The following is an 8394-nucleotide window of genomic DNA, read 5'->3' on the forward strand; positions in this document are numbered from 1 at the left end:
AGCTGCAATTCACAATACAAAGAACGAGAGGATGTCTGGCAATAGCAAGCATATTGCCATCATGTGAGAAGTCTTGTGAAGAAAGGTAAAATTGCACTGATTTCCACAATGAGAAGGCTGAACTTTGTTCTTAACAGTTTCTTAGATTAAAGAGGAGTGGTAGAGTGGTTGTGGACACTCTTGATGAGACTGCTAATGCGAGTATAAGAAAGTGAGAGGCCGCTTCTTATGGATTTAATAACGAATCCTAGAGTACTTGCTAAAACAAGATTGAGTGCAAGTGTCACGGACCGACTTTCTTATGCTCGTTAGTGGCACAGAATAGCCCATGCAGTGCCTGCAGTTCCTCTTGCTGCAGGCCAGCCTTTCCTTTCCCAGATTTTCCTTTCCTTTCCTAGAAGGCCTGCTCCAATTGTGCCGCCCGTATGATGTCTAGGCTCTTGGCCTCGATTAGATGTGTCTCTTCTCGTCTTAGGATCGTAATCCATGCACGCCCTAGGGGTTGGCTAAGGGCATGTCTTGTTCTTCTCTTAGAACTGAGCATCGCTCTCGCGTGCACAGTTCAATCCTCAAGCTTGACACTCGCCTCGTACATCTGCACCCAGCTTGTGCTTCGCCCGAGTAAGGCAACCTTTAGTCCTTGTCCATTATCATGTCACTACAAGAAAAATCTCTATTTGTGGGGGTTTATTTAGGGAGGTCATAAGAAACCCCACTATTCGTTAGTTTTGTGGAGTTTGTGCCAATCCCCTCAAAATAATTGTGTTTGTGGAGGTTTATGTATAGGGGTTGTAAAAGAACCCCACTAAAAGCCAGTAAAATTTTTGATTCTTTATGTTTCCCGCGATCTTCTTAATCCAACTATGACCAATTCCCTCCATTCCTTTTTATTTTTGATATTCCCTCATTTTTTTGCTCTGTAAAAATTCACAAAATAATAGTTGCTGCTCAACCTCATTTTTCATATTTCTCTGCTCTCATCGCTGTTGCCCAACCGCTGTCGCTCTGTCTCCCTATCGCAGGCCACCATCCCCAGAACCCAGGTATTACAACTCATCTCTCGCTACTCTCTCTCTCTCTCTCTCTCTCTCTCTCTCTCTCTCTCGCTGCCCATAGACTTTGTCAGTCAAACCCTAATTTTGTTGGTGGGAAATTAAAGGTAAAAAAACATTCACTGGGTTTATTTTCCAAGAATTGATTGAGCATAACTCGTCCAGGTTTTGTTTCCTTGCGTTTTTCATTGATATGTTGCAGATCCCACTTAATATTTTACCATTGTGAAGTCAGCAATAGCTTACCATTGTGAATTCATCAATAGACTTAGTGCTCTTTGCTTCACTATTCTACAACTCTACAAGGTATAACAGATCCTTGTTTTGATTCTTACTATTGTAATTTTATATTCTTTTTGTTGTTTTAATCTTATTCTTATGTACAGACAAATATAATCATTGTTGATATGTGACTTGTGAGATTATTTTTACTGTATTTTCTTATGTGCATAGTGCAGGCCAATTGTTTGATGAAATACACGTATTCTCCCATTGAACTCTGCAAGCAAACAAAAGGACTAAAATGAGCCTATGTATAGCAGAAATTTGAAGCTACATGTTTGGAGATGCAATAGGCTATGTATGAGGTAAACCTCACCTCTCTAAATTAACTTTTCTTTGTATATAATTGGTGACATCATATGTTTGATAATTCTCTTTTTGCTTGGGGTTATTAACAAGGTCTTATGTAAGCTTCCTTCGTTACTCAACTGATCCTCTCAAGTAAGAGGCGTTTTTCACAGCAACTGGAAGTTTGACCTTTGAGTTTTAGGCTGGTTGAATAAATTGAACTATGACCATATTCATCAACCAAAGTAAAAAAATTAAAGAATAAAAGTCATGATTATAAATTGTAGATGTTGCTATGACTATTGCATAGTGCTTCATTTCCTATAAAGACACCCAATGCACGACCAATAACTTCGGGTACCCAATAAATAGATGCTTGCATCGTTTTGCTACAAAACAAGTCCATTGGGTTTATAGGGGAAAAGGTTAGGGAAAGACTATATATACTTACCCCTCGTGGTCCTTACTCATCTCATGTTATTAGAAATTTGTAGTAGTTGGGACATACTTCATACTTCAACTTCTCTTAGTGATTAATAAAATGCAAGAAGTTACAGAAACTATATTCTAATTTTTGCAATTGGATGGGAGCTTTGTACTTTATATTCTGCCTGGCAAGGATTTATATTCTATATTTATCTTTGGTAGTCGAAATGGTTAGTGAGGATTTAAATATCTAACCACACTAGCTTGGAAATTGAGGCGTAATAGTAATAGTTGTTGTAGTACAGCTGTTGTAGTCCTTAGTTTTATTAGGAGACTACTCTCTTCTTATAAAAAAAAATATTTACTTCATTTTTTCAGTCGCGTGAGATTTATGTTTGTCCCTGTTTGAGCTCCTAAGCATTTATTTCATTTTCAGTATAATAAAATATGGCTGTTGGATTTCCATGTTAGTCAAGGGAATAAATAATGAGGTAGAACTTTGTCAATATGTTTCCTAAAAGCTCAAGTGCAATGTTAGTTCTAAGGTTGCTTTCCTCTGGAAGGTTGTGACTTCTGAGAAAGCTTACTAGTTCAAAATTATTTATAATAGTAAGTATAGCTATGGAAAGAAAAAGTTTATTTAGTGTGCTTTTACGTATAAGTTGAATGTTCCTTTGCCATAAAACTTATCCTGTTCAACCAGGTACAATTAAATCCAAGACAAACTCTATGTCTAGTGCCATAACGAGAATAAGTACTACTGTGTAGTTTACGACTTCAACAAACTCATACTTTTCCATTGATTTAGTGTTGCCATGAATGATGAAAAATGACATCAATATGCTTTTTCCTTTGGTTTGTCAAAAGTAAAAAATGAGTGGCCTTCAACAAACTCTGAGTTATGATGGTATAGTACTCAATAAAATTGTGGTTACTTTGATGTCAAAATGCTTCGCTTTTAATGTGTTATTAATTGCCTTTGTTTGATGTTAAAATGTATCACTTCAAAAGCATTACACTTTGCATGTATGTTCATTGCTTTAATGTTTACATTTGCCAAATGTGCTTTTACGTATAATCTTTGGGTTTTCTTTTCATAGTTAGGGAGGGTGAATTGAAGCACATGGAGGCAGCACAACTGAGAGAGTATGGTCACAACATGGTTAAAATTCATTGCTGATTATTACAACATTGAGAACTCCCTTTTCTTAGTTAAGTTCAGGTTTTTATAACCCATCAATTTCTTTGCCATTTGTATCATTACCATGCTATTGCGGTATTGCCAAGAGTTAATAGTTTTCTTAAGAGTTTTAGTACCTGCCTGTCAGTTGTGTTTCGGCAGTCTCTGGAGTCTTAGCTAGAGAGCAGTACTCTATTCTATTTAGAATAAATGGTGGAGCTAAATGTTATAATAATGAATATATATACAGTTTTTACTATCCTATCTAGTTGGTCACCATATTAGATATCATACTTGATAATAGCTTTGTTTAATATGGTATGGATTTGAATTTGTAATGTTTCTCACAATGGTTCTTTCTAACAGAATTTGATTTATATTATAACTTATTCAATAAAATTATATATTTAACTGTGGCAAAATAAACTACCACTAATTTGTTTTGAACATTAATATCATATTTGGGGGTATAAAACCCCATATATTTTTTTAATGCTGAAATTATATTGTGGGGGTTTAAAAATCCCCGAAATATTTTTTTTGAAACACTAAAACCATATTAATGGAGGTTCTAAACCGTCACAAATTAATTAAAAAACCCCCACAATGTAAAAAGTCATTATGTGACGGTCGTCGTGGAGGTTTTAAAAATTCGCCTCAAATATGCTCGTGGCGAATGTAACTGTGGCCTTTTTAAAAACTACCTCAATACAATTTGTGGGGGTCAAAAACCGTCACAAATTGACAAAAGGACCCCCATAAATTGAGCCTTTTCTTGTAGTGTGCGTCTTTAGTGGCATGCCCATACATAGCCCCCGCGATACACTTTCATCCCGAATAGTGCGGTGTCGCCCCACAACTACACGTTTAGGTCAACAGACCCTTGCTCGCATAGCTGACCCCAAGCTATGCTTACAAGTCAACGCATGAGGCCCCTAAGATAGGTGCATCAAGTATCCAATCGGCACGGAGGTCTTTGTCCAATATTTTGGTAGCCCGCGAGGCATACCCATTCCACATATCGAGCCTCCAGCACCCGTTTTGTGCCCCACCCGTATGGATACCTATAACTCTCCTTTGAGTCATCCAGGAAGGACCTTGAGGTTCTCCCTCAAGGTCACTCATTCTGTACGGCTTGGTGGCAGCACGCACGGGGGAGGCAGGTTGAGCTTCAACATCTATACCCCCCCTTATATATGCTTAAAATTAAAAGGCCCAAGTTTCCTGAGTAGACAGGTCTATGTCAGAGAATCAGAATAACTCTTTCTCACCGGATATGAACAAAGTCACAACCCCAAAATACGGGTTGTGACATCCTCCCACACTCATTCTCTTATCGTTCTCGTTGAAACATAAAGGCCTACGACATCCCGGAGTCTGCCCCCTCAGGTATGTACATCGCGGCTCCCTTAGTCCTGTGGGTCAGACTTCCTCGAAGTCCTGCTCAAAAAGGAGTCGTGACCCTTGCACTTCTCTCCCAAGTATCTTCCAAGCGTGCCTATGCACTTCACCTCCTTTCGGTGTTCACTTGAAAAGTGCCTCCGCACTTGCACCCTCTGGTGTCTAACTTTGTGGCCACCTATACTGGTCAACCACACCATGACCCTCAAGGCCTTTATGTCTGTCTGAAGCTCTTCCCTCAATGGTAAGCATATCAGCGTGGCTCTCGTAGCTTAATCATTCTCGTAGCCTTTTCACGCTCTCTGGCATAGCTCTCGTAGCTCCGTCGCTACCATAGCCTTTTCCTTGCCCTCATTACCTTTGAAGACTTGCTCGCTTCCGGACTCACAATTTCTCCCCAATGCCTCTTGCATAGGCGGATCCTCCCACATTCAATGTGGAAGACACTTCTTAGCGCACTCGTCCCACTTGGCATTCGGCCAGCTCTTGGGACGTACTCTTGGTGAGTACTACATTCTCAAAGTCATAGCATCGCCACATTCACGAACAAAGCTCTTTGTTTTCCAACTTTCACTTCCTCAGCAAGTACCCAATGTTCCCGGTAGTACGTTTGTACTCATCCTATATTCAAGAACTCTCTTGGTTCTGCTAGCACGTCTTCCCGGTCCGGTGTGCTTCATACTTGGCCCCATCTCAGTGGTCCCCGATCATTCGGTGTACCCCTTTTTTAGAATGACACCTTCCAACATGGAAATCTGCCCAATTCTGAAGCTTCGCTATTTCCTTCGAATTCGTCTCCTCACCTTGACAATGCCTTCAGGCAGTTCACAAGTCTATCCCGTAGGAAAGACACTCAACCGATGCGATGCACGCATCCTTGGCAAGATCTCTGCTGCAATCATGCCCAAAGTTTATAGTCCACGGTTCCCACTCTTTGCAATATGGTTGTTCGACCTGGCAAACATGGCCTTTTTTGACCACCTGACTCATCGGCATATCACCATCGGGTTCTCGATCTCTGGTGGCATATGAACATTAATCTCTGCTTTGACATGATCTCCGCACTGACATCCAAAATGTGCTCGCCATCTCAACTCTTGCCTTGACATTGTGTCATGGCATAGTATGGCCTTAATCAGCTCTGATTCCACGTGTCACATGCCGACTTTCTTATGCTCGTCAGCGGCACCGAATAGCGCGTGCGACGCCTGCAGTTCTCCTCGTTGCAGGTCTATACCAGAGAATCAGAAGGACTCTTTCTTATCGGATCTGAACAAAGTCACAACCCCAAAATGCGGGTTGTGACGGCAAGGCCCATATTAATCGGCGCCGCTATTGCAGAACAATAACTCATGTAGAATACGAATATGGATTTATATTCATATTCATTCTAAAGGTTCAAAGCTAGTTAGCTACCTTTAGTTATGTGTTATACAAATACCCAATATCATCCTTCCTTTGTTTTGTGTCCGCATATTATTATTAAATAATAATATTTTTTTAAAAAAAAAACAGGAAAAAGAATGCTATCTTAAATTTGAATTCAACCGTTGCCTTCTCTGAAACTAACTGATGTGTTTTTCTATGAATAATTAACTCTTTGTTAGCTGCTTGTTTAAATTTAAATAAAGCACCCATTGGCAAAGGTCATAAACCTTGTCTATATAAAGGGTATTCTACAGAAGTCTCAAATAACTTCTAAGCAATCTTATATACAACATCTCTCTATCTATCATTAGATCTATTTATATACATCAAATCTTCGTTAATTACTTTCTTCAAAATCCTTCATTCTTTTGGGTTGAGTTCTTGTGGTGGGGAAATGAAAGAGTGCGATTTTGATTTCTAGAGTAGGTGAATGACTAAAATACCCCAAGAATAATTTAGGCACAAGCAAAAAAATTCAACAAAAACTATAGAAGAAATTTATTAAACTAGGGAGAGAACGTGGTAGGAGGCTTTTGCATAACTCATAAACTCTTGAATCACTCTATATCATAGTTACCTTCTACAATAGAAAATATGTAGTAGCACCCCTATTTATAATACTACAAACCAAATTTGACTAGACTAATAAAACCTATTCCAATATGAATTTGGTAAATAAACCTAACTAGACATGAATTAAATAAACTACCAAATATTAAATCCTAGACAACTTAGGAATACTAATTAATCTTGGTTTAGTTTCCAACAGCCTCTTTTAAACCAAGATCTTCAAATTTGATCATGCCCAACATCTTCTTCAACTTGATGAATAACTCCAATTTTAGTGGCTTTGTGAAAACATAACAACTTGCTCTCCAGTCTTGCAATACTCAATAACCATCTCCTTCTTTTGAACCAAGTCACGAATAAAGTGAAATTTGATATCAATGTGTTTGCTACGCCCATGAAAAAATTGGATTCTTTGTTAACTCAATTACAGACTTGCTATCACAAAAAATTATTGTAGGATTGTCTTGCTTGTGTTGAAGAAATCCAAGCATTCTTCTTAACCACAATGCTTGTGTAGCACTACTTGATGCAGCCATGTACTCTGCTTCAGCTGTTAATAAAGCGATAACTTTTTGCTTTTTGGAAGACCAAGAAAATATACTAGAACCCAAATAAAATGCATAGCCAAAATTACTTTTTCTTTGTATCGTATCACCAGCCCAATCACTGTCTATAAATCCCACAAGACTACTATCATTAGTCTTTGAATAAAATATACCATCAGTCTGCGTACTTTGAATATATCTCAAAATTCTCTTTGCTGCTTGTAAGTGGGATTGTCGTGGAGTCTCCATAAATCTGCTAATTAATCCAACTCCATAAGTAATATGAGGACTTGTAGAAGTCAAGTACCTTAGACTCCCTACCAAATTTCTAAAATATGTAGCATCAACAAAGTCACCAGTCCCATCTCTAACCAACTTCAATTTTTCTTCAACAGGGTTCAAAATTGATTTGGCTTTATCCGTATTAAATCTCTTTAGAATATCACCGACATATTTTTTATGAGAGATAAATATTCCATTATCTAATTGAGATACCTCAATGCCAATAAAATAAGACATTAAACACAAATCAGTCATCTCAAGCTGGCTAATCATTGCCTCCCTAAACTCAGAAATTAATTTAAGATTATTGCTAGTAAAAATTAAATCATCCACATATAAGCACAATGAGAATATCTTCGCCACACTTGAATTTGATATATAAAGTATGCTCATATGGATATCTCTAAAATCCATGTCCAATAAAATAAGAATCAATACGAGTGTACCAAGCTCTAGGTGCTTGTTTCAATCCATATAATGCATTTTTCAACCTATAAACTTTATTTTCTTGACCCTTTTTGACATAACTAGCAGGCTACTCAACATACACTTCTTTTTCAAATACACCATTTAAGAAAGCAGATTTCACATCCATTTGAAAAATTTCCCAGCAATTATTGACAGCAAGAGAAATTATCATACGAATAGTATCAAGTCTAGCAATAGGTGCAAATACCTCAAAGTAATCACTACCTGCCTTCTGCTTGTATCCTTTAACAACTAATCTTGCCTTAAAGCGATCCATTTCTCCAATTGGTTTGAACTTGGTCTTGTATACCCACTTGACTCCAATTGGTCTTTTTGAGGGTGGTAAAGTAGTCAATTCCCATGTATTATTTTTCTCAATAGTATGAATTTCTTCATTCATTGCATGAACCCACCGATCATCTTTAACAGCTTCCTCAAAAGTAACAGGATTACAATCTACAAATAAGATAAA

General features: G+C 37.9%; 1 long non-coding RNA gene across 2 annotated transcripts; it reads left to right on the forward strand.

Moving 5' to 3' along the window:
* Positions 1-724: 724 nt before the first annotated feature.
* On the forward strand, positions 725-3490 carry LOC104095026 (uncharacterized). 2 transcript variants are annotated; one of them, XR_011408474.1, is made up of 4 exons: positions 725-1043; positions 1255-1358; positions 1511-1639; positions 3149-3490. It is a non-coding gene; the product is annotated as an uncharacterized lncRNA (long non-coding RNA). The 2 variants fall into 2 exon arrangements; XR_011408473.1 differs by having other exon boundaries at positions 727-1358.
* The last annotated feature ends 4904 nt before the right edge of the window (positions 3491-8394 follow it).

This window comes from Nicotiana tomentosiformis, chromosome 6 (assembly GCF_000390325.3).
Source record: "Nicotiana tomentosiformis chromosome 6, ASM39032v3, whole genome shotgun sequence".
In the NCBI taxonomy this organism is placed as follows: Eukaryota; Viridiplantae; Streptophyta; class Magnoliopsida; order Solanales; family Solanaceae; genus Nicotiana; species Nicotiana tomentosiformis.